The 24,969-nt window shown below is 43.2% G+C and overlaps 46 non-coding genes and 16 pseudogenes across 46 annotated transcripts; all 62 read right to left on the reverse strand.

Annotated features, from left to right (window-relative positions):
• Positions 1 to 4,558: 4,558 nt before the first annotated feature.
• On the reverse strand, positions 4,559 to 4,677 carry LOC136682860 (5S ribosomal RNA). Its single transcript, XR_010798662.1, has one exon. It is a non-coding gene; the product is annotated as a 5S ribosomal RNA (ribosomal RNA).
• Positions 4,678 to 4,882: 205 nt separating this feature from the next.
• LOC136682898 (5S ribosomal RNA) lies at positions 4,883 to 5,001 on the reverse strand (annotated as a pseudogene).
• A 224-nt stretch (positions 5,002 to 5,225) lies between these two features.
• On the reverse strand, positions 5,226 to 5,344 carry LOC136682884 (5S ribosomal RNA; annotated as a pseudogene).
• Positions 5,345 to 5,549: 205 nt separating this feature from the next.
• On the reverse strand, positions 5,550 to 5,668 carry LOC136682908 (5S ribosomal RNA). Its single transcript, XR_010798693.1, has one exon. It is a non-coding gene; the product is annotated as a 5S ribosomal RNA (ribosomal RNA).
• A 223-nt stretch (positions 5,669 to 5,891) lies between these two features.
• On the reverse strand, positions 5,892 to 6,010 carry LOC136682920 (5S ribosomal RNA). The gene has a single exon (XR_010798705.1). It is a non-coding gene; the product is annotated as a 5S ribosomal RNA (ribosomal RNA).
• A 205-nt stretch (positions 6,011 to 6,215) lies between these two features.
• Positions 6,216 to 6,334, reverse strand: LOC136682881 (5S ribosomal RNA; annotated as a pseudogene).
• Positions 6,335 to 6,557: 223 nt separating this feature from the next.
• Positions 6,558 to 6,676, reverse strand: LOC136682885 (5S ribosomal RNA; annotated as a pseudogene).
• Positions 6,677 to 6,881: 205 nt separating this feature from the next.
• LOC136682932 (5S ribosomal RNA) lies at positions 6,882 to 7,000 on the reverse strand. The gene has a single exon (XR_010798717.1). It is a non-coding gene; the product is annotated as a 5S ribosomal RNA (ribosomal RNA).
• Positions 7,001 to 7,205: 205 nt separating this feature from the next.
• On the reverse strand, positions 7,206 to 7,324 carry LOC136682944 (5S ribosomal RNA). The gene has a single exon (XR_010798728.1). It is a non-coding gene; the product is annotated as a 5S ribosomal RNA (ribosomal RNA).
• A 205-nt stretch (positions 7,325 to 7,529) lies between these two features.
• LOC136682866 (5S ribosomal RNA) lies at positions 7,530 to 7,648 on the reverse strand. Its single transcript, XR_010798668.1, has one exon. It is a non-coding gene; the product is annotated as a 5S ribosomal RNA (ribosomal RNA).
• A 223-nt stretch (positions 7,649 to 7,871) lies between these two features.
• Positions 7,872 to 7,990, reverse strand: LOC136682878 (5S ribosomal RNA). Its single transcript, XR_010798679.1, has one exon. It is a non-coding gene; the product is annotated as a 5S ribosomal RNA (ribosomal RNA).
• Positions 7,991 to 8,195: 205 nt separating this feature from the next.
• On the reverse strand, positions 8,196 to 8,314 carry LOC136682882 (5S ribosomal RNA; annotated as a pseudogene).
• A 223-nt stretch (positions 8,315 to 8,537) lies between these two features.
• LOC136682886 (5S ribosomal RNA) lies at positions 8,538 to 8,656 on the reverse strand (annotated as a pseudogene).
• Positions 8,657 to 8,861: 205 nt separating this feature from the next.
• LOC136682883 (5S ribosomal RNA) lies at positions 8,862 to 8,980 on the reverse strand (annotated as a pseudogene).
• A 205-nt stretch (positions 8,981 to 9,185) lies between these two features.
• On the reverse strand, positions 9,186 to 9,304 carry LOC136682890 (5S ribosomal RNA). The gene has a single exon (XR_010798683.1). It is a non-coding gene; the product is annotated as a 5S ribosomal RNA (ribosomal RNA).
• Positions 9,305 to 9,509: 205 nt separating this feature from the next.
• On the reverse strand, positions 9,510 to 9,628 carry LOC136682868 (5S ribosomal RNA). Its single transcript, XR_010798670.1, has one exon. It is a non-coding gene; the product is annotated as a 5S ribosomal RNA (ribosomal RNA).
• A 223-nt stretch (positions 9,629 to 9,851) lies between these two features.
• Positions 9,852 to 9,970, reverse strand: LOC136682887 (5S ribosomal RNA; annotated as a pseudogene).
• Positions 9,971 to 10,175: 205 nt separating this feature from the next.
• LOC136682900 (5S ribosomal RNA) lies at positions 10,176 to 10,294 on the reverse strand. The gene has a single exon (XR_010798685.1). It is a non-coding gene; the product is annotated as a 5S ribosomal RNA (ribosomal RNA).
• A 205-nt stretch (positions 10,295 to 10,499) lies between these two features.
• Positions 10,500 to 10,618, reverse strand: LOC136682869 (5S ribosomal RNA). The gene has a single exon (XR_010798671.1). It is a non-coding gene; the product is annotated as a 5S ribosomal RNA (ribosomal RNA).
• Positions 10,619 to 10,841: 223 nt separating this feature from the next.
• On the reverse strand, positions 10,842 to 10,960 carry LOC136682901 (5S ribosomal RNA). The gene has a single exon (XR_010798686.1). It is a non-coding gene; the product is annotated as a 5S ribosomal RNA (ribosomal RNA).
• A 205-nt stretch (positions 10,961 to 11,165) lies between these two features.
• LOC136682902 (5S ribosomal RNA) lies at positions 11,166 to 11,284 on the reverse strand. Its single transcript, XR_010798687.1, has one exon. It is a non-coding gene; the product is annotated as a 5S ribosomal RNA (ribosomal RNA).
• Positions 11,285 to 11,489: 205 nt separating this feature from the next.
• On the reverse strand, positions 11,490 to 11,608 carry LOC136682870 (5S ribosomal RNA). Its single transcript, XR_010798672.1, has one exon. It is a non-coding gene; the product is annotated as a 5S ribosomal RNA (ribosomal RNA).
• A 223-nt stretch (positions 11,609 to 11,831) lies between these two features.
• On the reverse strand, positions 11,832 to 11,950 carry LOC136682889 (5S ribosomal RNA; annotated as a pseudogene).
• Positions 11,951 to 12,155: 205 nt separating this feature from the next.
• On the reverse strand, positions 12,156 to 12,274 carry LOC136682903 (5S ribosomal RNA). Its single transcript, XR_010798688.1, has one exon. It is a non-coding gene; the product is annotated as a 5S ribosomal RNA (ribosomal RNA).
• Positions 12,275 to 12,479: 205 nt separating this feature from the next.
• On the reverse strand, positions 12,480 to 12,598 carry LOC136682871 (5S ribosomal RNA). The gene has a single exon (XR_010798673.1). It is a non-coding gene; the product is annotated as a 5S ribosomal RNA (ribosomal RNA).
• A 223-nt stretch (positions 12,599 to 12,821) lies between these two features.
• LOC136682904 (5S ribosomal RNA) lies at positions 12,822 to 12,940 on the reverse strand. The gene has a single exon (XR_010798689.1). It is a non-coding gene; the product is annotated as a 5S ribosomal RNA (ribosomal RNA).
• A 205-nt stretch (positions 12,941 to 13,145) lies between these two features.
• LOC136682906 (5S ribosomal RNA) lies at positions 13,146 to 13,264 on the reverse strand. Its single transcript, XR_010798691.1, has one exon. It is a non-coding gene; the product is annotated as a 5S ribosomal RNA (ribosomal RNA).
• A 205-nt stretch (positions 13,265 to 13,469) lies between these two features.
• On the reverse strand, positions 13,470 to 13,588 carry LOC136682907 (5S ribosomal RNA). The gene has a single exon (XR_010798692.1). It is a non-coding gene; the product is annotated as a 5S ribosomal RNA (ribosomal RNA).
• A 205-nt stretch (positions 13,589 to 13,793) lies between these two features.
• On the reverse strand, positions 13,794 to 13,912 carry LOC136682896 (5S ribosomal RNA; annotated as a pseudogene).
• Positions 13,913 to 14,134: 222 nt separating this feature from the next.
• On the reverse strand, positions 14,135 to 14,253 carry LOC136682891 (5S ribosomal RNA; annotated as a pseudogene).
• A 205-nt stretch (positions 14,254 to 14,458) lies between these two features.
• LOC136682892 (5S ribosomal RNA) lies at positions 14,459 to 14,577 on the reverse strand (annotated as a pseudogene).
• Positions 14,578 to 14,782: 205 nt separating this feature from the next.
• Positions 14,783 to 14,901, reverse strand: LOC136682897 (5S ribosomal RNA; annotated as a pseudogene).
• A 205-nt stretch (positions 14,902 to 15,106) lies between these two features.
• Positions 15,107 to 15,225, reverse strand: LOC136682909 (5S ribosomal RNA). Its single transcript, XR_010798694.1, has one exon. It is a non-coding gene; the product is annotated as a 5S ribosomal RNA (ribosomal RNA).
• A 222-nt stretch (positions 15,226 to 15,447) lies between these two features.
• Positions 15,448 to 15,566, reverse strand: LOC136682910 (5S ribosomal RNA). Its single transcript, XR_010798695.1, has one exon. It is a non-coding gene; the product is annotated as a 5S ribosomal RNA (ribosomal RNA).
• Positions 15,567 to 15,771: 205 nt separating this feature from the next.
• On the reverse strand, positions 15,772 to 15,890 carry LOC136682872 (5S ribosomal RNA). Its single transcript, XR_010798674.1, has one exon. It is a non-coding gene; the product is annotated as a 5S ribosomal RNA (ribosomal RNA).
• Positions 15,891 to 16,095: 205 nt separating this feature from the next.
• LOC136682912 (5S ribosomal RNA) lies at positions 16,096 to 16,214 on the reverse strand. The gene has a single exon (XR_010798696.1). It is a non-coding gene; the product is annotated as a 5S ribosomal RNA (ribosomal RNA).
• A 205-nt stretch (positions 16,215 to 16,419) lies between these two features.
• LOC136682873 (5S ribosomal RNA) lies at positions 16,420 to 16,538 on the reverse strand. Its single transcript, XR_010798675.1, has one exon. It is a non-coding gene; the product is annotated as a 5S ribosomal RNA (ribosomal RNA).
• Positions 16,539 to 16,743: 205 nt separating this feature from the next.
• Positions 16,744 to 16,862, reverse strand: LOC136682913 (5S ribosomal RNA). Its single transcript, XR_010798697.1, has one exon. It is a non-coding gene; the product is annotated as a 5S ribosomal RNA (ribosomal RNA).
• Positions 16,863 to 17,084: 222 nt separating this feature from the next.
• LOC136682893 (5S ribosomal RNA) lies at positions 17,085 to 17,203 on the reverse strand (annotated as a pseudogene).
• Positions 17,204 to 17,408: 205 nt separating this feature from the next.
• LOC136682914 (5S ribosomal RNA) lies at positions 17,409 to 17,527 on the reverse strand. The gene has a single exon (XR_010798698.1). It is a non-coding gene; the product is annotated as a 5S ribosomal RNA (ribosomal RNA).
• Positions 17,528 to 17,732: 205 nt separating this feature from the next.
• Positions 17,733 to 17,851, reverse strand: LOC136682915 (5S ribosomal RNA). Its single transcript, XR_010798699.1, has one exon. It is a non-coding gene; the product is annotated as a 5S ribosomal RNA (ribosomal RNA).
• Positions 17,852 to 18,056: 205 nt separating this feature from the next.
• Positions 18,057 to 18,175, reverse strand: LOC136682874 (5S ribosomal RNA). The gene has a single exon (XR_010798676.1). It is a non-coding gene; the product is annotated as a 5S ribosomal RNA (ribosomal RNA).
• A 205-nt stretch (positions 18,176 to 18,380) lies between these two features.
• Positions 18,381 to 18,499, reverse strand: LOC136682916 (5S ribosomal RNA). The gene has a single exon (XR_010798700.1). It is a non-coding gene; the product is annotated as a 5S ribosomal RNA (ribosomal RNA).
• Positions 18,500 to 18,704: 205 nt separating this feature from the next.
• Positions 18,705 to 18,823, reverse strand: LOC136682917 (5S ribosomal RNA). Its single transcript, XR_010798702.1, has one exon. It is a non-coding gene; the product is annotated as a 5S ribosomal RNA (ribosomal RNA).
• A 221-nt stretch (positions 18,824 to 19,044) lies between these two features.
• Positions 19,045 to 19,163, reverse strand: LOC136682918 (5S ribosomal RNA). Its single transcript, XR_010798703.1, has one exon. It is a non-coding gene; the product is annotated as a 5S ribosomal RNA (ribosomal RNA).
• Positions 19,164 to 19,368: 205 nt separating this feature from the next.
• LOC136682875 (5S ribosomal RNA) lies at positions 19,369 to 19,487 on the reverse strand. The gene has a single exon (XR_010798677.1). It is a non-coding gene; the product is annotated as a 5S ribosomal RNA (ribosomal RNA).
• A 205-nt stretch (positions 19,488 to 19,692) lies between these two features.
• Positions 19,693 to 19,811, reverse strand: LOC136682919 (5S ribosomal RNA). Its single transcript, XR_010798704.1, has one exon. It is a non-coding gene; the product is annotated as a 5S ribosomal RNA (ribosomal RNA).
• A 205-nt stretch (positions 19,812 to 20,016) lies between these two features.
• LOC136682921 (5S ribosomal RNA) lies at positions 20,017 to 20,135 on the reverse strand. Its single transcript, XR_010798706.1, has one exon. It is a non-coding gene; the product is annotated as a 5S ribosomal RNA (ribosomal RNA).
• A 222-nt stretch (positions 20,136 to 20,357) lies between these two features.
• On the reverse strand, positions 20,358 to 20,476 carry LOC136682923 (5S ribosomal RNA). The gene has a single exon (XR_010798707.1). It is a non-coding gene; the product is annotated as a 5S ribosomal RNA (ribosomal RNA).
• A 205-nt stretch (positions 20,477 to 20,681) lies between these two features.
• Positions 20,682 to 20,800, reverse strand: LOC136682876 (5S ribosomal RNA). Its single transcript, XR_010798678.1, has one exon. It is a non-coding gene; the product is annotated as a 5S ribosomal RNA (ribosomal RNA).
• Positions 20,801 to 21,005: 205 nt separating this feature from the next.
• Positions 21,006 to 21,124, reverse strand: LOC136682924 (5S ribosomal RNA). Its single transcript, XR_010798708.1, has one exon. It is a non-coding gene; the product is annotated as a 5S ribosomal RNA (ribosomal RNA).
• Positions 21,125 to 21,329: 205 nt separating this feature from the next.
• On the reverse strand, positions 21,330 to 21,448 carry LOC136682925 (5S ribosomal RNA). Its single transcript, XR_010798709.1, has one exon. It is a non-coding gene; the product is annotated as a 5S ribosomal RNA (ribosomal RNA).
• Positions 21,449 to 21,669: 221 nt separating this feature from the next.
• Positions 21,670 to 21,788, reverse strand: LOC136682926 (5S ribosomal RNA). The gene has a single exon (XR_010798710.1). It is a non-coding gene; the product is annotated as a 5S ribosomal RNA (ribosomal RNA).
• Positions 21,789 to 21,993: 205 nt separating this feature from the next.
• LOC136682879 (5S ribosomal RNA) lies at positions 21,994 to 22,112 on the reverse strand. The gene has a single exon (XR_010798680.1). It is a non-coding gene; the product is annotated as a 5S ribosomal RNA (ribosomal RNA).
• A 221-nt stretch (positions 22,113 to 22,333) lies between these two features.
• On the reverse strand, positions 22,334 to 22,452 carry LOC136682927 (5S ribosomal RNA). Its single transcript, XR_010798711.1, has one exon. It is a non-coding gene; the product is annotated as a 5S ribosomal RNA (ribosomal RNA).
• Positions 22,453 to 22,657: 205 nt separating this feature from the next.
• Positions 22,658 to 22,776, reverse strand: LOC136682928 (5S ribosomal RNA). The gene has a single exon (XR_010798713.1). It is a non-coding gene; the product is annotated as a 5S ribosomal RNA (ribosomal RNA).
• Positions 22,777 to 22,981: 205 nt separating this feature from the next.
• On the reverse strand, positions 22,982 to 23,100 carry LOC136682895 (5S ribosomal RNA; annotated as a pseudogene).
• Positions 23,101 to 23,307: 207 nt separating this feature from the next.
• Positions 23,308 to 23,426, reverse strand: LOC136682880 (5S ribosomal RNA). The gene has a single exon (XR_010798681.1). It is a non-coding gene; the product is annotated as a 5S ribosomal RNA (ribosomal RNA).
• Positions 23,427 to 23,648: 222 nt separating this feature from the next.
• Positions 23,649 to 23,767, reverse strand: LOC136682894 (5S ribosomal RNA; annotated as a pseudogene).
• Positions 23,768 to 23,989: 222 nt separating this feature from the next.
• LOC136682929 (5S ribosomal RNA) lies at positions 23,990 to 24,108 on the reverse strand. Its single transcript, XR_010798714.1, has one exon. It is a non-coding gene; the product is annotated as a 5S ribosomal RNA (ribosomal RNA).
• Positions 24,109 to 24,329: 221 nt separating this feature from the next.
• Positions 24,330 to 24,448, reverse strand: LOC136682930 (5S ribosomal RNA). The gene has a single exon (XR_010798715.1). It is a non-coding gene; the product is annotated as a 5S ribosomal RNA (ribosomal RNA).
• Positions 24,449 to 24,653: 205 nt separating this feature from the next.
• LOC136682931 (5S ribosomal RNA) lies at positions 24,654 to 24,772 on the reverse strand. The gene has a single exon (XR_010798716.1). It is a non-coding gene; the product is annotated as a 5S ribosomal RNA (ribosomal RNA).
• Positions 24,773 to 24,969: the final 197 nt, after the last annotated feature.

The following is a 24,969-nucleotide window of genomic DNA, read 5'->3' on the forward strand; positions in this document are numbered from 1 at the left end:
ACCATCCGCACCAACCCCAACTTCATTGAGGGACACATCTCCCCATCCCTGAAGATGGAGTTGTACAAAGCCGCCAAAATTGGCACTAGGATATTACTAAAGGCTTTGTACAACTCAGACGGGAGCCCATCCCACCCCGGACTCTTTCCAGTCCTCAGGGCCGAGATGGCCTCCCGTACCTCATCCTCAGAGATGATCGCATCACACACCTCCAAGCAGTCCTGCGGCACCGCCGCAGAGACATGGCCCAACATATACTTTACCTCACTATCATTACACCCTCTACTCATGAACATATTTTCATAATACCTCTCTACCTCTTTTAATATATTATTTATCCCCCTTACCTGTCCTCCATCACTCCTCCTTACCTCCCCCAGGGCTGCAGATGACTGCCTCCTCTTTTCTAGATTGAAGAAGAAGGCAGTACATCTCTCTCCCTCTATCTCCCTCTTTGCCCGACTCCTTACCCATGCTCCTCTCCACTTCTTCTCCTCTATCATTTCCAATTTATGCTCTAATTCTATTATTTTATCCCCCTCTACCTCCCCTCCCGCCCTCAATTTCTCTAATTCCCTTCTTACCTTTCTTTCCTCCCCCTCCCTCCAATACTTCATCATACCCCCATATTTTCTTGAATATATTTTAATATCATATTTAATATTATCCCACCATACCCTTACCTCATCATAATAAAGGGGAGAGCCGACCTGACCTCGGATGATGTCCCCCACTGCCAACCTATAAAGTGGGTCCTCCAGGAAGGACGTGTTCAAAGCCCACACCCCAGGCCCCCTCTCAACCTCCGATGTTTCCATGACTATGGAGAGAAAGGAATGGTCACTCACCGATGTTTCCACGTATTTCACTGATGTTACCATGTGACCCCATCTCCTCTTGCAGAGTGCCAGATCTAAACGGCTTTGTTTGAGAGAGCCTTCCACCCACTGTTTTCGGGAGAAGACTCTCTCACCCTCATTCCTTTCTCTCCACACGTCCATGAGATCCTTGTCCTGCATCATGGCCCGGAGTGCTTCTCTGCCCACATCCGACCTGAAGCGCATCCCCTCAGGCAGGTCCGCTCTCCCCTGCACAGTATTAAAATCCCCCACAACGAGCACCCTCTTCCATCCCCGCAGCTTCTGGCTGAGGGCCTGGAAGAAAGTTGCCTTCTCCCTCTGATCGTTGGGGGCATGCAAACACACCAACAAAAACCCAAAATTACACAACACACACTCCACCCCTATACATTTCCCCATATTCAATTGGAAGACCATTCTTGCTCGCTCACACGCACCCCTCCGAACAAGAATGGCGACCCCACTCCCCAACCCTCCCTGACCTGCACTCGCAAACACCTCCCCATCCCATTCCCTTTTAACTATATCCTCATTCACTCCTCCCCATCCCGTTTCTTGTAAGCATATGAGATCTGCCCTTCCCAACATGGCCAAAACGCGCCGTAATTTCTCCAGGGACATAAGGCCCCTGGCATTAAAAGAAACTAAATTTAGGGCCATCTTGGAAAAGACAGATCTCTATCCCCCCCACCTATATCATTATTTCTATACATCATTACACTAGACATTTTACACAATTAATCTATCCACTACTATCGTTATACCAAACCAGTAATATTATCCTTCTTACCCCCTGTGGTGAAATTGTGGAAGAGTACGTCCACTTGACGTACTCTCCTCATACCGTCCATCCCCTCCCCCCCTTTTCGTCCAATTTCTTTCCTCTCCCTAGCCCTTGCCAGGTTAGGCCGAGGTCTCATGGCCTGCCGTCCCTGAGGTGTGTTCTTCAAACCCGAGTCCTCCACAGCCCCTCGAGCCTCCTCCTCGGGTTCAAACGACGGCCTCTTATTAGTCACGTCTGGGTCAGTCCTTACCCCGTCCTGGTCTACGTCCATTTGCTCCCCCCATGACTTCGTCAGAGGGGATCTCTGATCGTCCTGTCTCACGTCCTGTTCGTACACCATCTTGTCAGTCTCAGTCCTTGTCTGTGGCCCGTTCTCGTGACCACCCTCAGTTTGCTCTTCTCTGCCCTCCACTTCAGGGCCCCTTTTGGCAGGGACTACCTCCTCAAACTCCCGTTCCACTTCCTCCTGTTCCCTCTGTCTCTTTTCCACCCTGTCCACCGGCTGCCTCTCTTTCTCGGCACTCTGTTGCGACTGCTCAGGCTGACCCACGCACACGCAACCCATCGGGGCCCTTCGGCAGTCCGGGCACTTTGCCGCCTTACACTCCCTCGCAAAGTGCCCCTGTTCGCCACACTCACGACACACGAAGTCGGGGCACTGCCTCATGACATGACCCGGCCTCATGCACTGGCGACATAATTTCTGCTGACGGTCGTGGAGCACTCTAAAGTACTGTGGCCCCTCCAGAGTCTCAAACCTCACGCTGTATGGTAGGGATGGCAGACTCGGTGGAAACCTGACTTTCACAAACCTCGTCCCGTCCGCCACCATCGTCCCCGGGAAATACCGCCTCTGGATCGGCCGCAGGATAGTCACGCCCCATACCCTCAGCTTCGCCATTATGTCCTCATCGGATATATAGGCCGGCAGATGTAAGAAAGACACCATATAATCCGTGCGCAGCATCCTGCGCACCGTATACACAGTGTCCCCGATCTTCAGACCATCCTCCAGCTTCTCCGCAGCGGCCTCCGAGTCCAGCGTGAGCTCGAACTCTCCCAACTTCTTGGGACGGAGTGCCAACAGACTCCCCGCTCCCAACAGACCCTCGACAGCCCTGATTATGTCAATCGGGGACACCGTTTTCGGGTCCGCGACCTCCAGTGCGACCGTGGCCTCTCGTGTGAACCGTGTCCCTGACCCTGGCCTCGATGTTCCCACTCGCCCCTCTGCAACCCCAGAGGGCCCCGCCACGGCCGCCTCTCGTGCTGCCATTGCCGCCCTCCGTAGCATTGCCCTCCGCTCCTCCTCAGAGCCAGGATCCACGGTCTCACCAGGCCGCGTGCCCCCCCCCTTCGCATGCCCACCACCTACTTGGGCCCCGACCGTTGTACCCTCCACCGGTACACTCTGGTTGCTTGAAGCCTGCACCACCTTCTTCCCCGGCCGCACCGCTTCCGAATGTGCTTGTGGGCCCATCGTCATCGCTGCTCCCTCTTGCCGCACAGAAAAGGCAGCTCCAGCAGTCAGGGTGGCGGTTTCTGCACACAGAGACACAGACACATTTTCAGTTCCTAAAACCCCAGGCTGATTCTCAGACCTGGGATTTGATTTGAACTTTGCTTTCATCGGCGGCCTGAGTCTACTCTCCCCCGCTGCAGCAGCAGGAACACCCCTCGCCACCAGTCCATCCAGGGAGAGTTCTCGAGTAGCCTCCACCTGTTGCCTCACCGCATTCTCCCCCTTCTTCTTCCCGTCCACAACCTCAGTCCCTCTATCTCCTCCCATTGGAGCCCGAACCCCCGTTCCTTTGACTGAGTCCTTAGGCACCCCCCTCTCCCGCAACCTCTCCTCCTTTCCGTCTCCCCCCAGTGTCTCTTCCCCCAGTCCAGCTCTCATACAGGCTTCCGAGGTCTCCCCCGCAAGCCTCTCCGTCTTGCTCCTCATCCTCTCAATCCCTCCCTTTGCCTGCTCCGCCTCATCCGAACTGTCATTTATAAAATCCACCAATTCATCATCGAAATACTCATCCCCACATTCAACATACTCCATCCCATCATCGCTCGATATCTCCACATCCTCCTTCTTTCTTCTAGCGACCGTTGCCGTTTTCGCCCCACTCTCTTCTCCTCTCCTCACCTCCATTCCTCTCCCGCTCCGTCCACCCTCTCCACCTTCCTCCTTTCTCCTCCCTTTCTCCGCCGCTTTACTCCCGCGACTCGCTCCTCTTTCTCCCGCCGATCGCTCCACCTCTCTCTCTGCCGTCTCCTTCTCCCTCTCCGACGCCGCTCTCGCTGCCGACGCCGCCCTCTCTCCCGCCACAGTCACGGCTCCAGCGCCCTTCACCGCCGCAGCTCTCACACTCGCCACACTCTCCACTCTCCCGTCCACCACCGCCGAGGCTTCAGCTTTCGCCGCCGACGCGGCTCCGGCTTTACCCTTCCTCATTTTTCGCCGCGCCCTCACTCACACAGAGGTGCGCGGCGCGAACAAAACAAAACAAAAACGCGGTCAAAACCCGCTCTTCATTAACAAAAACCACACCACTAAATCAAAAAACCTTTCATACAAACAAAACCGTCGAATACTCCTAACAAAAATCGCTCTAAACTCTTAAATTTAAATAACTTTCGCCTCCGATTCTACCTTCTCTCTGAAAAACGCCGCGCATGCGCCTCGGGCTTTCAAGGAGTGGTATGGCCGTAAGCGATCACTGCTGGCTGTAGAAGACTATTTCTATATACTCTTCTAAGAGTAATACTTGTTTTAGAGCTGCCTGTAAACGGTAGACCACCTGACACCTCAAATGAAAATGATTGGCTTTCCAGTTCGTTTTTTTTTCTTAAGTTTTCTTCTTCTCTTGTGTTTAAATGACTGTGGTTACTGCCTTTATAATAGAAGCTTAAGCTAAAAAGCTTACAGCACCTAGTATTCCCAGGCAGTCTCCCATCCAAGTACTAACTAGGCCCAACTCTTCTTCGCTTCCGAGATCAGACGAGATCGGGCTTTCAAGGAGTGGTATGGCCGTAAGCGATCACTGCTGGCTGTAGAAGACTATTTCTATATACTCTTCTAAGAGTAATACTTGTTTTAGAGCTGCCTGTAAACGGTAGACCACCTGACACCTCAAATGAAAATGATTGGCTTTCCAGTTCGTTTTTTTTTCTTAAGTTTTCTTCTTCTCTTGTGTTTAAATGACTGTGGTTACTGCCTTTATAATAGAAGCTTAAGCTAAAAAGCTTACAGCACCTAGTATTCCCAGGCAGTCTCCCATTCAAGTACTAACTAGGCCCAACTCTTCTTCGCTTCCGTGATCAGACGAGATCGGGCTTTCAAGGAGTGGTATGGCCGTAAGCGATCACTGCTGGCTGTAGAAGACTATTTCTATATACTCTTCTAAGAGTAATACTTGTTTTAGAGCTGCCTGTAAACGGTAGACCACCTGACACCTCAAATGAAAATGATTGGCTTTCCAGTTCGTTTTTTTTGTTGTTGTTGTTTTTTTTTTCTTAAGTTTTCTTCTTCTCTTGTGTTTAAATGACTGTGGTTACTGCCTTTATAATAGAAGCTTAAGCTAAAAAGCTTATAGCACCTAGTATTCCCAGGCAGTCTCCCATCCAAGTACTAACTAGGCCCAACTCTTCTTCGCTTCCGAGATCAGACGAGATCGGGCTTTCAAGGAGTGGTATGGCCGTAAGCGATCACTGCTGGCTGTAGAAGACTATTTCTATATACTCTTCTAAGAGTAATACTTGTTTTAGAGCTGCCTGTAAACGGTAGACCACCTGACACCTCAAATGAAAATGATTGGCTTTCCAGTTCGTTTTTTTTTCTTAAGTTTTCTTCTTCTCTTGTGTTTAAATGACTGTGGTTACTGCCTTTATAATAGAAGCTTAAGCTAAAAAGCTTACAGCACCTAGTATTCCCAGGCAGTCTCCCATCCAAGTACTAACTAGGCCCAACTCTTCTTCGCTTCCGAGATCAGACGAGATCGGGCTTTCAAGGAGTGGTATGGCCGTAAGCGATCACTGCTGGCTGTAGAAGACTATTTCTATATACTCTTCTAAGAGTAATACTTGTTTTAGAGCTGCCTGTAAACGGTAGACCACCTGACACCTCAAATGAAAATGATTGGCTTTCCAGTTCGTTTTTTTTTTGTTGTTGTTTTTTTTTTCTTAAGTTTTCTTCTTCTCTTGTGTTTAAATGACTGTGGTTACTGCCTTTATAATAGAAGCTTAAGCTAAAAAGCTTACAGCACCTAGTATTCCCAGGCAGTCTCCCATCCAAGTACTAACTAGGCCCAACTCTTCTTCGCTTCCGAGATCAGACGAGATCGGGCTTTCAAGGAGTGGTATGGCCGTAAGCGATCACTGCTGGCTGTAGAAGACTATTTCTATATACTCTTCTAAGAGTAATACTTGTTTTAGAGCTGCCTGTAAACGGTAGACCACCTGACACCTCAAATGAAAATGATTGGCTTTCCAGTTCGTTTTTTTTTCTTAAGTTTTCTTCTTCTCTTGTGTTTAAATGACTGTGGTTACTGCCTTTATAATAGAAGCTTAAGCTAAAAAGCTTACAGCACCTAGTATTCCAAGGGAGTCTCCCATCCAAGTACTAACTAGGCCCAACTCTTCTTCGCTTCCGAGATCAGACGAGATCGGGCTTTCAAGGAGTGGTATGGCCGTAAGCGATCACTGCTGGCTGTAGAAGACTATTTCTATATACTCTTCTAAGAGTAATACTTGTTTTAGAGCTGCCTGTAAACGGTAGACCACCTGACACCTCAAATGAAAATGATTGGCTTTCCAGTTCGTTTTTTTTTTGTTGTTGTTTTTTTTTTCTTAAGTTTTCTTCTTCTCTTGTGTTTAAATGACTGTGGTTACTGCCTTTATAATAGAAGCTTAAGCTAAAAAGCTTACAGCACCTAGTATTCCCAGGCAGTCTCCCATCCAAGTACTAACTAGGCCCATTTCTTCTTCGCTTCCGAGATCAGACGAGATCGGGCTTTCAAGGAGTGGTATGGCCGTAAGCGATCACTGCTGGCTGTAGAAGACTATTTCTATATACTCTTCTAAGAGTAATACTTGTTTTAGAGCTGCCTGTAAACGGTAGACCACCTGACACCTCAAATGAAAATGATTGGCTTTCCAGTTCGTTTTTTTTTCTTAAGTTTTCTTCTTCTCTTGTGTTTAAATGACTGTGGTTACTGCCTTTATAATAGAAGCTTAAGCTAAAAAGCTTACAGCACCTAGTATTCCCAGGCAGTCTCCCATCCAAGTACTAACTAGGCCCAACTCTTCTTCGCTTCCGAGATCAGACGAGATCGGGCTTTCAAGGAGTGGTATGGCCGTAAGCGATCACTGCTGGCTGTAGAAGACTATTTCTATATACTCTTCTAAGAGTAATACTTGTTTTAGAGCTGCCTGTAAACGGTAGACCACCTGACACCTCAAATGAAAATGATTGGCTTTCCAGTTCGTTTTTTTTTCTTAAGTTTTCTTCTTCTCTTGTGTTTAAATGACTGTGGTTACTGCCTTTATAATAGAAGCTTAAGCTAAAAAGCTTACAGCACCTAGTATTCCCAGGCAGTCTCCCATCCAAGTACTAACTAGGCCCAACTCTTCTTCGCTTCCGAGATCAGACGAGATCGGGCTTTCAAGGAGTGGTATGGCCGTAAGCGATCACTGCTGGCTGTAGAAGACTATTTCTATATACTCTTCTAAGAGTAATACTTGTTTTAGAGCTGCCTGTAAACGGTAGACCACCTGACACCTCAAATGAAAATGATTGGCTTTCCAGTTCGTTTTTTTTTCTTAAGTTTTCTTCTTCTCTTGTGTTTAAATGACTGTGGTTACTGCCTTTATAATAGAAGCTTAAGCTAAAAAGCTTACAGCACCTAGTATTCCCAGGCAGTCTCCCATCCAAGTACTAACTAGGCCCAACTCTTCTTCGCTTCCGAGATCAGACGAGATCGGGCTTTCAAGGAGTGGTATGGCCGTAAGCGATCACTGCTGGCTGTAGAAGACTATTTCTATATACTCTTCTAAGAGTAATACTTGTTTTAGAGCTGCCTGTAAACGGTAGACCACCTGACACCTCAAATGAAAATGATTGGCTTTCCAGTTCGTTTTTTTTTTGTTGTTGTTTTTTTTTTCTTAAGTTTTCTTCTTCTCTTGTGTTTAAATGACTGTGGTTACTGCCTTTATAATAGAAGCTTAAGCTAAAAAGCTTACAGCACCTAGTATTCCCAGGCAGTCTCCCATCCAAGTACTAACTAGGCCCAACTCTTCTTCGCTTCCGAGATCAGACGAGATCGGGCTTTCAAGGAGTGGTATGGCCGTAAGCGATCACTGCTGGCTGTAGAAGACTATTTCTATATACTCTTCTAAGAGTAATACTTGTTTTAGAGCTGCCTGTAAACGGTAGACCACCTGACACCTCAAATGAAAATGATTGGCTTTCCAGTTCGTTTTTTTTTCTTAAGTTTTCTTCTTCTCTTGTGTTTAAATGACTGTGGTTACTGCCTTTATAATAGAAGCTTAAGCTAAAAAGCTTACAGCACCTAGTATTCCAAGGGAGTCTCCCATCCAAGTACTAACTAGGCCCAACTCTTCTTCGCTTCCGAGATCAGACGAGATCGGGCTTTCAAGGAGTGGTATGGCCGTAAGCGATCACTGCTGGCTGTAGAAGACTATTTCTATATACTCTTCTAAGAGTAATACTTGTTTTAGAGCTGCCTGTAAACGGTAGACCACCTGACACCTCAAATGAAAATGATTGGCTTTCCAGTTCGTTTTTTTTTTGTTGTTGTTTTTTTTTTCTTAAGTTTTCTTCTTCTCTTGTGTTTAAATGACTGTGGTTACTGCCTTTATAATAGAAGCTTAAGCTAAAAAGCTTACAGCACCTAGTATTCCCAGGCAGTCTCCCATCCAAGTACTAACTAGGCCCATTTCTTCTTCGCTTCCGAGATCAGACGAGATCGGGCTTTCAAGGAGTGGTATGGCCGTAAGCGATCACTGCTGGCTGTAGAAGACTATTTCTATATACTCTTCTAAGAGTAATACTTGTTTTAGAGCTGCCTGTAAACGGTAGACCACCTGACACCTCAAATGAAAATGATTGGCTTTCCAGTTCGTTTTTTTTTCTTAAGTTTTCTTCTTCTCTTGTGTTTAAATGACTGTGGTTACTGCCTTTATAATAGAAGCTTAAGCTAAAAAGCTTACAGCACCTAGTATTCCCAGGCAGTCTCCCATCCAAGTACTAACTAGGCCCAACTTTTCTTCGCTTCCGAGATCAGACGAGATCGGGCTTTCAAGGAGTGGTATGGCCGTAAGCGATCACTGCTGGCTGTAGAAGACTATTTCTATATACTCTTCTAAGAGTAATACTTGTTTTAGAGCTGCCTGTAAACGGTAGACCACCTGACACCTCAAATGAAAATGATTGGCTTTCCAGTTCGTTTTTTTTTCTTAAGTTTTCTTCTTCTCTTGTGTTTAAATGACTGTGGTTACTGCCTTTATAATAGAAGCTTAAGCTAAAAAGCTTACAGCACCTAGTATTCCCAGGCAGTCTCCCATCCAAGTACTAACTAGGCCCAACTCTTCTTCGCTTCCGAGATCAGACGAGATCGGGCTTTCAAGGAGTGGTATGGCCGTAAGCGATCACTGCTGGCTGTAGAAGACTATTTCTATATACTCTTCTAAGAGTAATACTTGTTTTAGAGCTGCCTGTAAACGGTAGACCACCTGACACCTCAAATGAAAATGATTGGCTTTCCAGTTCGTTTTTTTCTCTTAAGTTTTCTTCTTCTCTTGTGTTTAAATGACTGTGGTTACTGCCTTTATAATAGAAGCTTAAGCTAAAAAGCTTACAGCACCTAGTATTCCCAGGCAGTCTCCCATCCAAGTACTAACTAGGCCCAACTCTTCTTCGCTTCCGAGATCAGACGAGATCGGGCTTTCAAGGAGTGGTATGGCCATAAGCGATCACTGCTGGCTGTAGAAGACTATTTCTATATACTCTTCTAAGAGTAATACTTGTTTTAGAGCTGCCTGTAAACGGTAGACCACCTGACACCTCAAATGAAAATGATTGGCTTTCCAGTTCGTTTTTTTTTTGTTGTTGTTTTTTTTTTCTTAAGTTTTCTTCTTCTCTTGTGTTTAAATGACTGTGGTTACTGCCTTTATAATAGAAGCTTAAGCTAAAAAGCTTACAGCACCTAGTATTCCCAGGCAGTCTCCCATCCAAGTACTAACTAGGCCCATTTCTTCTTCGCTTCCGAGATCAGACGAGATCGGGCTTTCAAGGAGTGGTATGGCCGTAAGCGATCACTGCTGGCTGTAGAAGACTATTTCTATATACTCTTCTAAGAGTAATACTTGTTTTAGAGCTGCCTGTAAACGGTAGACCACCTGACACCTCAAATGAAAATGATTGGCTTTCCAGTTCGTTTTTTTTTCTTAAGTTTTCTTCTTCTCTTGTGTTTAAATGACTGTGGTTACTGCCTTTATAATAGAAGCTTAAGCTAAAAAGCTTACAGCACCTAGTATTCCCAGGCAGTCTCCCATCCAAGTACTAACTAGGCCCAACTCTTCTTCGCTTCCGAGATCAGACGAGATCGGGCTTTCAAGGAGTGGTATGGCCGTAAGCGATCACTGCTGGCTGTAGAAGACTATTTCTATATACTCTTCTAAGAGTAATACTTGTTTTAGAGCTGCCTGTAAACGGTAGACCACCTGACACCTCAAATGAAAATGATTGGCTTTCCAGTTCGTTTTTTTTTCTTAAGTTTTCTTCTTCTCTTGTGTTTAAATGACTGTGGTTACTGCCTTTATAATAGAAGCTTAAGCTAAAAAGCTTACAGCACCTAGTATTCCCAGGCAGTCTCCCATCCAAGTACTAACTAGGCCCAACTCTTCTTCGCTTCCGAGATCAGACGAGATCGGGCTTTCAAGGAGTGGTATGGCCATAAGCGATCACTGCTGGCTGTAGAAGACTATTTCTATATACTCTTCTAAGAGTAATACTTGTTTTAGAGCTGCCTGTAAACGGTAGACCACCTGACACCTCAAATGAAAATGATTGGCTTTCCAGTTCGTTTTTTTTTTGTTGTTGTTTTTTTTTTCTTAAGTTTTCTTCTTCTCTTGTGTTTAAATGACTGTGGTTACTGCCTTTATAATAGAAGCTTAAGCTAAAAAGCTTACAGCACCTAGTATTCCCAGGCAGTCTCCCATCCAAGTACTAACTAGGCCCAACTCTTCTTCGCTTCCGAGATCAGACGAGATCGGGCTTTCAAGGAGTGGTATGGCCGTAAGCGATCACTGCTGGCTGTAGAAGACTATTTCTATATACTCTTCTAAGAGTAATACTTGTTTTAGAGCTGCCTGTAAACGGTAGACCACCTGACACCTCAAATGAAAATGATTGGCTTTCCAGTTCGTTTTTTTTTCTTAAGTTTTCTTCTTCTCTTGTGTTTAAATGACTGTGGTTACTGCCTTTATAATAGAAGCTTAAGCTAAAAAGCTTACAGCACCTAGTATTCCCAGGCAGTCTCCCATCCAAGTACTAACTAGGCCCAACTCTTCTTCGCTTCCGAGATCAGACGAGATCGGGCTTTCAAGGAGTGGTATGGCCGTAAGCGATCACTGCTGGCTGTAGAAGACTATTTCTATATACTCTTCTAAGAGTAATACTTGTTTTAGAGCTGCCTGTAAACGGTAGACCACCTGACACCTCAAATGAAAATGATTGGCTTTCCAGTTCGTTTTTTTTTCTTAAGTTTTCTTCTTCTCTTGTGTTTAAATGACTGTGGTTACTGCCTTTATAATAGAAGCTTAAGCTAAAAAGCTTACAGCACCTAGTATTCCCAGGCAGTCTCCCATCCAAGTACTAACTAGGCCCAACTCTTCTTCGCTTCCGAGATCAGACGAGATCGGGCTTTCAAGGAGTGGTATGGCCATAAGCGATCACTGCTGGCTGTAGAAGACTATTTCTATATACTCTTCTAAGAGTAATACTTGTTTTAGAGCTGCCTGTAAACGGTAGACCACCTGACACCTCAAATGAAAATGATTGGCTTTCCAGTTCGTTTTTTTTTTGTTGTTGTTTTTTTTTTCTTAAGTTTTCTTCTTCTCTTGTGTTTAAATGACTGTGGTTACTGCCTTTATAATAGAAGCTTAAGCTAAAAAGCTTACAGCACCTAGTATTCCCAGGCAGTCTCCCATCCAAGTACTAACTAGGCCCATTTCTTCTTCGCTTCCGAGATCAGACGAGATCGGGCTTTCAAGGAGTGGTATGGCCGTAAGCGATCACTGCTGGCTGTAGAAGACTATTTCTATATACTCTTCTAAGAGTAATACTTGTTTTAGAGCTGCCTGTAAACGGTAGACCACCTGACACCTCAAATGAAAATGATTGGCTTTCCAGTTCGTTTTTTTTTCTTAAGTTTTCTTCTTCTCTTGTGTTTAAATGACTGTGGTTACTGCCTTTATAATAGAAGCTTAAGCTAAAAAGCTTACAGCACCTAGTATTCCCAGGCAGTCTCCCATCCAAGTACTAACTAGGCCCAACTCTTCTTCGCTTCCGAGATCAGACGAGATCGGGCTTTCAAGGAGTGGTATGGCCGTAAGCGATCACTGCTGGCTGTAGAAGACTATTTCTATATACTCTTCTAAGAGTAATACTTGTTTTAGAGCTGCCTGTAAACGGTAGACCACCTGACACCTCAAATGAAAATGATTGGCTTTCCAGTTCGTTTTTTTTTCTTAAGTTTTCTTCTTCTCTTGTGTTTAAATGACTGTGGTTACTGCCTTTATAATAGAAGCTTAAGCTAAAAAGCTTACAGCACCTAGTATTCCCAGGCAGTCTCCCATCCAAGTACTAACTAGGCCCAACTCTTCTTCGCTTCCGAGATCAGACGAGATCGGGCTTTCAAGGAGTGGTATGGCCATAAGCGATCACTGCTGGCTGTAGAAGACTATTTCTATATACTCTTCTAAGAGTAATACTTGTTTTAGAGCTGCCTGTAAACGGTAGACCACCTGACACCTCAAATGAAAATGATTGGCTTTCCAGTTCGTTTTTTTTTTGTTGTTGTTTTTTTTTTCTTAAGTTTTCTTCTTCTCTTGTGTTTAAATGACTGTGGTTACTGCCTTTATAATAGAAGCTTAAGCTAAAAAGCTTACAGCACCTAGTATTCCCAGGCAGTCTCCCATCCAAGTACTAACTAGGCCCAACTCTTCTTCGCTTCCGAGATCAGACGAGATCGGGCTTTCAAGGAGTGGTATGGCCGTAAGCGATCACTGCTGGCTGTAGAAGACTATTTCTATATACTCTTCTAAGAGTAATACTTGTTTTAGAGCTGCCTGTAAACGGTAGACCACCTGACACCTCAAATGAAAATGATTGGCTTTCCAGTTCGTTTTTTTTTCTTAAGTTTTCTTCTTCTCTTGTGTTTAAATGACTGTGGTTACTGCCTTTATAATAGAAGCTTAAGCTAAAAAGCTTACAGCACCTAGTATTCCCAGGCAGTCTCCCATCCAAGTACTAACTAGGCCCAACTCTTCTTCGCTTCCGAGATCAGACGAGATCGGGCTTTCAAGGAGTGGTATGGCCGTAAGCGATCACTGCTGGCTGTAGAAGACTATTTCTATATACTCTTCTAAGAGTAATACTTGTTTTAGAGCTGCCTGTAAACGGTAGACCACCTGACACCTCAAATGAAAATGATTGGCTTTCCAGTTCGTTTTTTTTTCTTAAGTTTTCTTCTTCTCTTGTGTTTAAATGACTGTGGTTACTGCCTTTATAATAGAAGCTTAAGCTAAAAAGCTTACAGCACCTAGTATTCCCAGGCAGTCTCCCATCCAAGTACTAACTAGGCCCAACTCTTCTTCGCTTCCGAGATCAGACGAGATCGGGCTTTCAAGGAGTGGTATGGCCGTAAGCGATCACTGCTGGCTGTAGAAGACTATTTCTATATACTCTTCTAAGAGTAATACTTGTTTTAGAGCTGCCTGTAAACGGTAGACCACCTGACACCTCAAATGAAAATGATTGGCTTTCCAGTTCGTTTTTTTTTCTTAAGTTTTCTTCTTCTCTTGTGTTTAAATGACTGTGGTTACTGCCTTTATAATAGAAGCTTAAGCTAAAAAGCTTACAGCACCTAGTATTCCAAGGGAGTCTCCCATCCAAGTACTAACTAGGCCCAACTTTTCTTCGCTTCCGAGATCAGACGAGATCGGGCTTTCAAGGAGTGGTATGGCCGTAAGCGATCACTGCTGGCTGTAGAAGACTATTTCTATATACTCTTCTAAGAGTAATACTTGTTTTAGAGCTGCCTGTAAACGGTAGACCACCTGACACCTCAAATGAAAATGATTGGCTTTCCAGTTCGTTTTTTTTTTGTTGTTGTTTTTTTTTCTTAAGTTTTCTTCTTCTCTTGTGTTTAAATGACTGTGGTTACTGCCTTTATAATAGAAGCTTAAGCTAAAAAGCTTACAGCACCTAGTATTCCCAGGCAGTCTCCCATCCAAGTACTAACTAGGCCCATTTCTTCTTCGCTTCCGAGATCAGACGAGATCGGGCTTTCAAGGAGTGGTATGGCCGTAAGCGATCACTGCTGGCTGTAGAAGACTATTTCTATATACTCTTCTAAGAGTAATACTTGTTTTAGAGCTGCCTGTAAACGGTAGACCACCTGACACCTCAAATGAAAATGATTGGCTTTCCAGTTCGTTTTTTTTTCTTAAGTTTTCTTCTTCTCTTGTGTTTAAATGACTGTGGTTACTGCCTTTATAATAGAAGCTTAAGCTAAAAAGCTTACAGCACCTAGTATTCCCAGGCAGTCTCCCATCCAAGTACTAACTAGGCCCATTTCTTCTTCGCTTCCGAGATCAGACGAGATCGGGCTTTCAAGGAGTGGTATGGCCGTAAGCGATCACTGCTGGCTGTAGAAGACTATTTCTATATACTCTTCTAAGAGTAATACTTGTTTTAGAGCTGCCTGTAAACGGTAGACCACCTGACACCTCAAATGAAAATGATTGGCTTTCCAGTTCGTTTTTTTTTCTTAAGTTTTCTTCTTCTCTTGTGTTTAAATGACTGTGGTTACTGCCTTTATAATAGAAGCTTAAGCTAAAAAGCTTACAGCACCTAGTATTCCCAGGCAGTCTCCCATCCAAGTACTAACTAGGCCCAACTCTTCTTCGCTTCCGAGATCAGACGAGATAGGGCTTTCAAGGAGTGGTATGGCCGTAAGCGATCACTGCTGGCTGTAGAAGACTATTTCTATATACTCTTCTAAGAGTAATACTTGTTTTAGAGCTGCCTGTAAACGGTAGACCACCTGACACCTCAAATGAAAATGATTGGCTTTCCAGTTCGTTTTTTTTTCTTAAGTTTTCTTCTTCTCTTGTGTTTAAATGACTGTGGTTACTGCCTTTATAATAGAAGCTTAAGCTAAAAAGCTTACAGCACCTAGTATTCCCAGGCAGTCTCCCATCCAAGTACTAACTAGGCCCAACTCTTCTTCGCTTCCGAGATCAGACGAGATCGGGCTTTCAAGGAGTGGTATGGCCGTAAGCGATCACTGCTGGCTGTAGAAGACTATTTCTATATACTCTTCTAAGAGTAATACTTGTTTTAGAGCTGCCTGTAAACGGTAGACCACCTGACACCTCAAATGAAAATGATTGGCTTTCCAGTTCGTTTTTTTTTGTTGTTGTTTTTTTTTTCTTAAGTTTTCTTCTTCTCTTGTGTTTAAATGACTGTGGTTACTGCCTTTATAATAGAAGCTTAAGCTAAAAAGCTTACAGCACCTAGTATTCCCAGGCAGTCTCCCATCCAAGTACTAACTAGGCCCAACTCTTCTTCGCTTCCGAGATCAGACGAGATCGGGCTTTCAAGGAGTGGTATGGCCGTAAGCGATCACTGCTGACTGTAGAAGACTATTTCTATATACTCTTCTAAGAGTAATACTTGTTTTAGAGCTGCCTGTAAACGGTAGACCACCTGACACCTCAAATGAAAATGATTGGCTTTCCAGTTCGTTTTTTTTTCTTAAGTTTTCTTCTTCTCTTGTGTTTAAATGACTGTGGTTACTGCCTTTATAATAGAAGCTTAAGCTAAAAAGCTTACAGCACCTAGTATTCCCAGGCAGTCTCCCATCCAAGTACTAACTAGGCCCAACTCTTCTTCGCTTCCGAGATCAGACGAGATCGGGCTTTCAAGGAGTGGTATGGCCATAAGCGATCACTGCTGGCTGTAGAAGACTATTTCTATATACTCTTCTAAGAGTAATACTTGTTTTAGAGCTGCCTGTAAACGGTAGACCACCTGACACCTCAAATGAAAATGATTGGCTTTCCAGTTCGTTTTTTTTTCTTAAGTTTTCTTCTTCTCTTGTGTTTAAATGACTGTGGTTACTGCCTTTATAATAGAAGCTTAAGCTAAAAAGCTTACAGCACCTAGTATTCCCAGGCAGTCTCCCATCCAAGTACTAACTAGGCCCAACTCTTCTTCGCTTCCGAGATCAGACGAGATCGGGCTTTCAAGGAGTGGTATGGCCGTAAGCGATCACTGCTGGCTGTAGAAGACTATTTCTATATACTCTTCTAAGAGTAATACTTGTTTTAGAGCTGCCTGTAAACGGTAGACCACCTGACACCTCAAATGAAAATGATTGGCTTTCCAGTTCGTTTTTTTTTCTTAAGTTTTCTTCTTCTCTTGTGTTTAAATGACTGTGGTTACTGCCTTTATAATAGAAGCTTAAGCTAAAAAGCTTACAGCACCTAGTATTCCCAGGCAGTCTCCCATCCAAGTACTAACTAGGCCCAACTCTTCTTCGCTTCCGAGATCAGACGAGATCGGGCTTTCAAGGAGTGGTATGGCCATAAGCGATCACTGCTGGCTGTAGAAGACTATTTCTATATACTCTTCTAAGAGTAATACTTGTTTTAGAGCTGCCTGTAAACGGTAGACCACCTGACACCTCAAATGAAAATGATTGGCTTTCCAGTTCGTTTTTTTTTCTTAAGTTTTCTTCTTCTCTTGTGTTTAAATGACTGTGGTTACTGCCTTTATAATAGAAGCTTAAGCTAAAAAGCTTACAGCACCTAGTATTCCCAGGCAGTCTCCCATCCAAGTACTAACTAGGCCCAACTCTTCTTCGCTTCCGAGATCAGACGAGATCGGGCTTTCAAGGAGTGGTATGGCCGTAAGCGATCACTGCTGGCTGTAGAAGACTATTTCTATATACTCTTCTAAGAGTAATACTTGTTTTAGAGCTGCCTGTAAACGGTAGACCACCTGACACCTCAAATGAAAATGATTGGCTTTCCAGTTCGTTTTTTTTTGTTGTTGTTTTTTTTTTCTTAAGTTTTCTTCTTCTCTTGTGTTTAAATGACTGTGGTTACTGCCTTTATAATAGAAGCTTAAGCTAAAAAGCTTACAGCACCTAGTATTCCCAGGCAGTCTCCCATCCAAGTACTAACTAGGCCCATTTCTTCTTCGCTTCCGAGATCAGACGAGATCGGGCTTTCAAGGAGTGGTATGGCCGTAAGCGATCACTGCTGGCTGTAGAAGACTATTTCTATATACTCTTCTAAGAGTAATACTTGTTTTAGAGCTGCCTGTAAACGGTAGACCACCTGACACCTCAAATGAAAATGATTGGCTTTCCAGTTCGTTTTTTTTTCTTAAGTTTTCTTCTTCTCTTGTGTTTAAATGACTGTGGTTACTGCCTTTATAATAGAAGCTTAAGCTAAAAAGCTTACAGCACCTAGTATTCCCAGGCAGTCTCCCATCCAAGTACTAACTAGGCCCAACTCTTCTTCGCTTCCGAGATCAGACGAGATCGGGCTTTCAAGGAGTGGTATGGCCGTAAGCGATCACTGCTGGCTGTAGAAGACTATTTCTATATACTCTTCTAAGAGTAATACTTGTTTTAGAGCTGCCTGTAAACGGTAGACCACCTGACACCTCAAATGAAAATGATTGGCTTTCCAGTTCGTTTTTTTTTCTTAAGTTTTCTTCTTCTCTTGTGTTTAAATGACTGTGGTTACTGCCTTTATAATAGAAGCTTAAGCTAAAAAGCTTACAGCACCTAGTATTCCCAGGCAGTCTCCCATCCAAGTACTAACTAGGCCCAACTCTTCTTCGCTTCCGAGATCAGACGAGATCGGGCTTTCAAGGAGTGGTATGGCCGTAAGCGATCACTGCTGGCTGTAGAAGACTATTTCTATATACTCTTCTAAGAGTAATACTTGTTTTAGAGCTGCCTGTAAACGGTAGACCACCTGACACCTCAAATGAAAATGATTGGCTTTCCAGTTCGTTTTTTTTTCTTAAGTTTTCTTCTTCTCTTGTGTTTAAATGACTGTGGTTACTGCCTTTATAATAGAAGCTTAAGCTAAAAAGCTTACAGCACCTAGTATTCCCAGGCAGTCTCCCATCCAAGTACTAACTAGGCCCAACTCTTCTTCGCTTCCGAGATCAGACGAGATCGGGCTTTCAAGGAGTGGTATGGCCATAAGCGATCACTGCTGGCTGTAGAAGACTATTTCTATATACTCTTCTAAGAGTAATACTTGTTTTAGAGCTGCCTGTAAACGGTAGACCACCTGACACCTCAAATGAAAATGATTGGCTTTCCAGTTCGTTTTTTTTTCTTAAGTTTTCTTCTTCTCTTGTGTTTAAATGACTGTGGTTACTGCCTTTATAATAGAAGCTTAAGCTAAAAAGCTTACAGCACCTAGTATTCCCAGGCAGTCTCCCATCCAAGTACTAACTAGGCCCAACTCTTCTTCGCTTCCGAGATCAGACGAGATCGGGCTTTCAAGGAGTGGTATGGCCGTAAGCGATCACTGCTGGCTGTAGAAGACTATTTCTATATACTCTTCTAAGAGTAATACTTGTTTTAGAGCTGCCTGTAAACGGTAGACCACCTGACACCTCAAATGAAAATGATTGGCTTTCCAGTTCGTTTTTTTTTCTTAAGTTTTCTTCTTCTCTTGTGTTTAAATGACTGTGGTTACTGCCTTTATAATAGAAGCTTAAGCTAAAAAGCTTACAGCACCTAGTATTCCCAGGCAGTCTCCCATCCAAGTACTAACTAGGCCCAACTCTTCTTCGCTTCCGAGATCAGACGAGATCGGGCTTTCAAGGAGTGGTATGGCCGTAAGCGATCACTGCTGGCTGTAGAAGACTATTTCTATATACTCTTCTAAGAGTAATACTTGTTTTAGAGCTGCCTGTAAACGGTAGACCACCTGACACCTCAAATGAAAATGATTGGCTTTCCAGTTCGTTTTTTTTTGTTGTTGTTTTTTTTTCTTAAGTTTTCTTCTTCTCTTGTGTTTAAATGACTGTGGTTACTGCCTTTATAATAGAAGCTTAAGCTAAAAAGCTTACAGCACCTAGTATTCCCAGGCAGTCTCCCATCCAAGTACTAACTAGGCCCAACTCTTCTTCGCTTCCGAGATCAGACGAGATCGGGCTTTCAAGGAGTGGTATGGCCGTAAGCGATCACTGCTGGCTGTAGAAGACTATTTCTATATACTCTTCTAAGAGTAATACTTGTTTTAGAGCTGCCTGTAAACGGTAGACCACCTGACACCTCAAATGAAAATGATTGGCTTTCCAGTTCGTTTTTTTTTCTTAAGTTTTCTTCTTCTCTTGTGTTTAAATGACTGTGGTTACTGCCTTTATAATAGAAGCTTAAGCTAAAAAGCTTACAGCACCTAGTATTCCCAGGCAGTCTCCCATCCAAGTACTAACTAGGCCCAACTCTTCTTCGCTTCCGAGATCAGACGAGATCGGGCTTTCAAGGAGTGGTATGGCCATAAGCGATCACTGCTGGCTGTAGAAGACTATTTCTATATACTCTTCTAAGAGTAATACTTGTTTTAGAGCTGCCTGTAAACGGTAGACCACCTGACACCTCAAATGAAAATGATTGGCTTTCCAGTTCGTTTTTTTTTCTTAAGTTTTCTTCTTCTCTTGTGTTTAAATGACTGTGGTTACTGCCTTTATAATAGAAGCTTAAGCTAAAAAGCTTACAGCACCTAGTATTCCCAGGCAGTCTCCCATCCAAGTACTAACTAGGCCCAACTCTTCTTCGCTTCCGAGATCAGACGAGATCGGGCTTTCAAGGAGTGGTATGGCCGTAAGCGATCACTGCTGGCTGTAGAAGACTATTTCTATATACTCTTCTAAGAGTAATACTTGTTTTAGAGCTGCCTGTAAACGGTAGACCACCTGACACCTCAAATGAAAATGATTGGCTTTCCAGTTCGTTTTTTTTTCTTAAGTTTTCTTCTTCTCTTGTGTTTAAATGACTGTGGTTACTGCCTTTATAATAGAAGCTTAAGCTAAAAAGCTTACAGCACCTAGTATTCCCAGGCAGTCTCCCATCCAAGTACTAACTAGGCCCAACTCTTCTTCGCTTCCGAGATCAGACGAGATCGGGCTTTCAAGGAGTGGTATGGCCGTAAGCGATCACTGCTGGCTGTAGAAGACTATTTCTATATACTCTTCTAAGAGTAATACTTGTTTTAGAGCTGCCTGTAAACGGTAGACCACCTGACACCTCAAATGAAAATGATTGGCTTTCCAGTTCGTTTTTTTTTGTTGTTGTTTTTTTTTTCTTAAGTTTTCTTCTTCTCTTGTGTTTAAATGACTGTGGTTACTGCCTTTATAATAGAAGCTTAAGCTAAAAAGCTTACAGCACCTAGTATTCCCAGGCAGTCTCCCATCCAAGTACTAACTAGGCCCAACTCTTCTTCGCTTCCGAGATCAGACGAGATCGGGCTTTCAAGGAGTGGTATGGCCGTAAGCGATCACTGCTGGCTGTAGAAGACTATTTCTATATACTCTTCTAAGAGTAATACTTGTTTTAGAGCTGCCTGTAAACGGTAGACCACCTGACACCTCAAATGAAAATGATTGGCTTTCCAGTTCGTTTTTTTTTCTTAAGTTTTCTTCTTCTCTTGTGTTTAAATGACTGTGGTTACTGCCTTTATAATAGAAGCTTAAGCTAAAAAGCTTACAGCACCTAGTATTCCCAGGCAGTCTCCCATCCAAGTACTAACTAGGCCCAACTCTTCTTCGCTTCCGAGATCAGACGAGATCGGGCTTTCAAGGAGTGGTATGGCCATAAGCGATCACTGCTGGCTGTAGAAGACTATTTCTATATACTCTTCTAAGAGTAATACTTGTTTTAGAGCTGCCTGTAAACGGTAGACCACCTGACACCTCAAATGAAAATGATTGGCTTTCCAGTTCGTTTTTTTTTCTTAAGTTTTCTTCTTCTCTTGTGTTTAAATGACTGTGGTTACTGCCTTTATAATAGAAGCTTAAGCTAAAAAGCTTACAGCACCTAGTATTCCCAGGCAGTCTCCCATCCAAGTACTAACTAGGCCCAACTCTTCTTCGCTTCCGAGATCAGACGAGATCGGGCTTTCAAGGAGTGGTATGGCCGTAAGCGATCACTGCTGGCTGTAGAAGACTATTTCTATATACTCTTCTAAGAGTAATACTTGTTTTAGAGCTGCCTGTAAACGGTAGACCACCTGACACCTCAAATGAAAATGATTGGCTTTCCAGTTCGTTTTTTTTTCTTAAGTTTTCTTCTTCTCTTGTGTTTAAATGACTGTGGTTACTGCCTTTATAATAGAAGCTTAAGCTAAAAAGCTTACAGCACCTAGTATTCCCAGGCAGTCTCCCATCCAAGTACTAACTAGGCCCAACTCTTCTTCGCTTCCGAGATCAGACGAGATCGGGCTTTCAAGGAGTGGTATGGCCGTAAGCGATCACTGCTGGCTGTAGAAGACTATTTCTATATACTCTTCTAAGAGTAATACTTGTTTTAGAGCTGCCTGTAAACGGTAGACCACCTGACACCTCAAATGAAAATGATTGGCTTTCCAGTTCGTTTTTTTTTGTTGTTGTTTTTTTTTCTTAAGTTTTCTTCTTCTCTTGTGTTTAAATGACTGTGGTTACTGCCTTTATAATAGAAGCTTAAGCTAAAAAGCTTACAGCACCTAGTATTCCCAGGCAGTCTCCCATCCAAGTACTAACTAGGCCCAACTCTTCTTCGCTTCCGAGATCAGACGAGATCGGGCTTTCAAGGAGTGGTATGGCCGTAAGCGATCACTGCTGGCTGTAGAAGACTATTTCTATATACTCTTCTAAGAGTAATACTTGTTTTAGAGCTGCCTGTAAACGGTAGACCACCTGACACCTCAAATGAAAATGATTGGCTTTCCAGTTCGTTTTTTTTTCTTAAGTTTTCTTCTTCTCTTGTGTTTAAATGACTGTGGTTACTGCCTTTATAATAGAAGCTTAAGCTAAAAAGCTTACAGCACCTAGTATTCCCAGGCAGTCTCCCATCCAAGTACTAACTAGGCCCAACTCTTCTTCGCTTCCGAGATCAGACGAGATCGGGCTTTCAAGGAGTGGTATGGCCATAAGCGATCACTGCTGGCTGTAGAAGACTATTTCTATATACTCTTCTAAGAGTAATACTTGTTTTAGAGCTGCCTGTAAACGGTAGACCACCTGACACCTCAAATGAAAATGATTGGCTTTCCAGTTCGTTTTTTTTTGTTGTTGTTTTTTTTTCTTAAGTTTTCTTCTTCTCTTGTGTTTAAATGACTGTGGTTACTGCCTTTATAATAGAAGCTTAAGCTAAAAAGCTTACAGCACCTAGTATTCCCAGGCAGTCTCCCATCCAAGTACTAACTAGGCCCAACTCTTCTTCGCTTCCGAGATCAGACGAGATCGGGCTTTCAAGGAGTGGTATGGCCGTAAGCGATCACTGCTGGCTGTAGAAGACTATTTCTATATACTCTTCTAAGAGTAATACTTGTTTTAGAGCTGCCTGTAAACGGTAGACCACCTGACACCTCAAATGAAAATGATTGGCTTTCCAGTTCGTTTTTTTTTCTTAAGTTTTCTTCTTCTCTTGTGTTTAAATGACTGTGGTTACTGCCTTTATAATAGAAGCTTAAGCTAAAAAGCTTACAGCACCTAGTATTCCCAGGCAGTCTCCCATCCAAGTACTAACTAGGCCCAACTCTTCTTCGCTTCCGAGATCAGACGAGATCGGGCTTTCAAGGAGTGGTATGGCCGTAAGCGATCACTGCTGGCTGTAGAAGACTATTTCTATATACTCTTCTAAGAGTAATACTTGTTTTAGAGCTGCCTGTAAACGGTAGACCACCTGACACCTCAAATGAAAATGATTGGCTTTCCAGTTCGTTTTTTTTTCTTAAGTTTTCTTCTTCTCTTGTGTTTAAATGACTGTGGTTACTGCCTTTATAATAGAAGCTTAAGCTAAAAAGCTTACAGCACCTAGTATTCCCAGGCAGTCTCCCATCCAAGTACTAACTAGGCGCAACTCTTCTTCGCTTCCGAGATCAGACGAGATCGGGCTTTCAAGGAGTGGTATGGCCGTAAGCGATCACTGCTGGCTGTAGAAGACTATTTCTATATACTCTTCTAAGAGTAATACTTGTTTTAGAGCTGCCTGTAAACGGTAGACCACCTGACACCTCAAATGAAAATGATTGGCTTTCCAGTTCGTTTTTTTTTTTTTGTAGTTTTCTTCTTCTCTTGTGTTTAAATGACTGTGGTTACTGCCTTTATAATAGAAGCTTAAGCTAAAAAGCTTACAGCACCTAGTATTCCCAGGCAGTCTCCCATCCAAGTACTAACTAGGCCCAACTCTTCTTCGCTTCCGAGATCAGACGAGATCGGGCTTTCAAGGAGTGGTATGGCCATAAGCTATCACTGCTGGCTGTAGAAGACTATTTCTATATACTCTTCTAAGAGTAATACTTGTTTTAGAGCTGCCTGTAAACGGTAGACCACCTGACACCTCAAATGAAAATGATTGGCTTTCCAGTTCGTTTTTTTTTGTTGTTGTTTTTTTTTTCTTAAGTTTTCTTCTTCTCTTGTGTTTAAATGACTGTGGTTACTGCCTTTATAATAGAAGCTTAAGCTAAAAAGCTTACAGCACCTAGTATTCCCAGGCAGTCTCCCATCCAAGTACTAACTAGGCCCATTTCTTCTTCGCTTCCGAGATCAGACGAGATCGGGCTTTCAAGGAGTGGTATGGCCGTAAGCGATCACTGCTGGCTGTAGAAGACTATTTCTATATACTCTTCTAAGAGTAATACTTGTTTTAGAGCTGCCTGTAAACGGTAGACCACCTGACACCTCAAATGAAAATGATTGGCTTTCCAGTTCGTTTTTTTTTGTTGTTGTTTTTTTTTTCTTAAGTTTTCTTCTTCTCTTGTGTTTAAATGACTGTGGTTACTGCCTTTATAATAGAAGCTTAAGCTAAAAAGCTTACAGCACCTAGTATTCCCAGGCAGTCTCCCATCCAAGTACTAACTAGGCCCAACTCTTCTTCGCTTCCGAGATCAGACGAGATCGGGCTTTCAAGGAGTGGTATGGCCGTAAGCGATCACTGCTGGCTGTAGAAGACTATTTCTATATACTCTTCTAAGAGTAATACTTGTTTTAGAGCTGCCTGTAAACGGTAGACCACCTGACACCTCAAATGAAAATGATTGGCTTTCCAGTTCGTTTTTTTTTGTTGTTGTTTTTTTTTCTTAAGTTTTCTTCTTCTCTTGTGTTTAAATGACTGTGGTTACTGCCTTTATAATAGAAGCTTAAGCTAAAAAGCTTACAGCACCTAGTATTCCCAGGCAGTCTCCCATCCAAGTACTAACTAGGCCCAACTCTTCTTCGCTTCCGAGATCAGACGAGATCGGGCTTTCAAGGAGTGGTATGGCCGTAAGCGATCACTGCTGGCTGTAGAAGACTATTTCTATATACTCTTCTAAGAGTAATACTTGTTTTAGAGCTGCCTGTAAACGGTAGACCACCTGACACCTCAAATGAAAATGATTGGCTTTCCAGTTCGTTTTTTTTTCTTAAGTTTTCTTCTTCTCTTGTGTTTAAATGACTGTGGTTACTGCCTTTATAATAGAAGCTTAAGCTAAAAAGCTTACAGCACCTAGTATTCCCAGGCAGTCTCCCATCCAAGTACTAACTAGGCCCAACTCTTCTTCGCTTCCGAGATCAGACGAGATCGGGCTTTCAAGGAGTGGTATGGCCGTAAGCGATCACTGCTGGCTGTAGAAGACTATTTCTATATACTCTTCTAAGAGTAATACTTGTTTTAGAGCTGCCTGTAAACGGTAGACCACCTGACACCTCAAATGAAAATGATTGGCTTTCCAGTTCGTTTTTTTTTGTTGTTGTTTTTTTTTTCTTAAGTTTTCTTCTTCTCTTGTGTTTAAATGACTGTGGTTACTGCC

Source organism: Hoplias malabaricus, unplaced genomic scaffold (assembly GCF_029633855.1).
Source record: "Hoplias malabaricus isolate fHopMal1 unplaced genomic scaffold, fHopMal1.hap1 scaffold_335, whole genome shotgun sequence".
Lineage (NCBI taxonomy): Eukaryota > Metazoa > Chordata > Actinopteri > Characiformes > Erythrinidae > Hoplias > Hoplias malabaricus.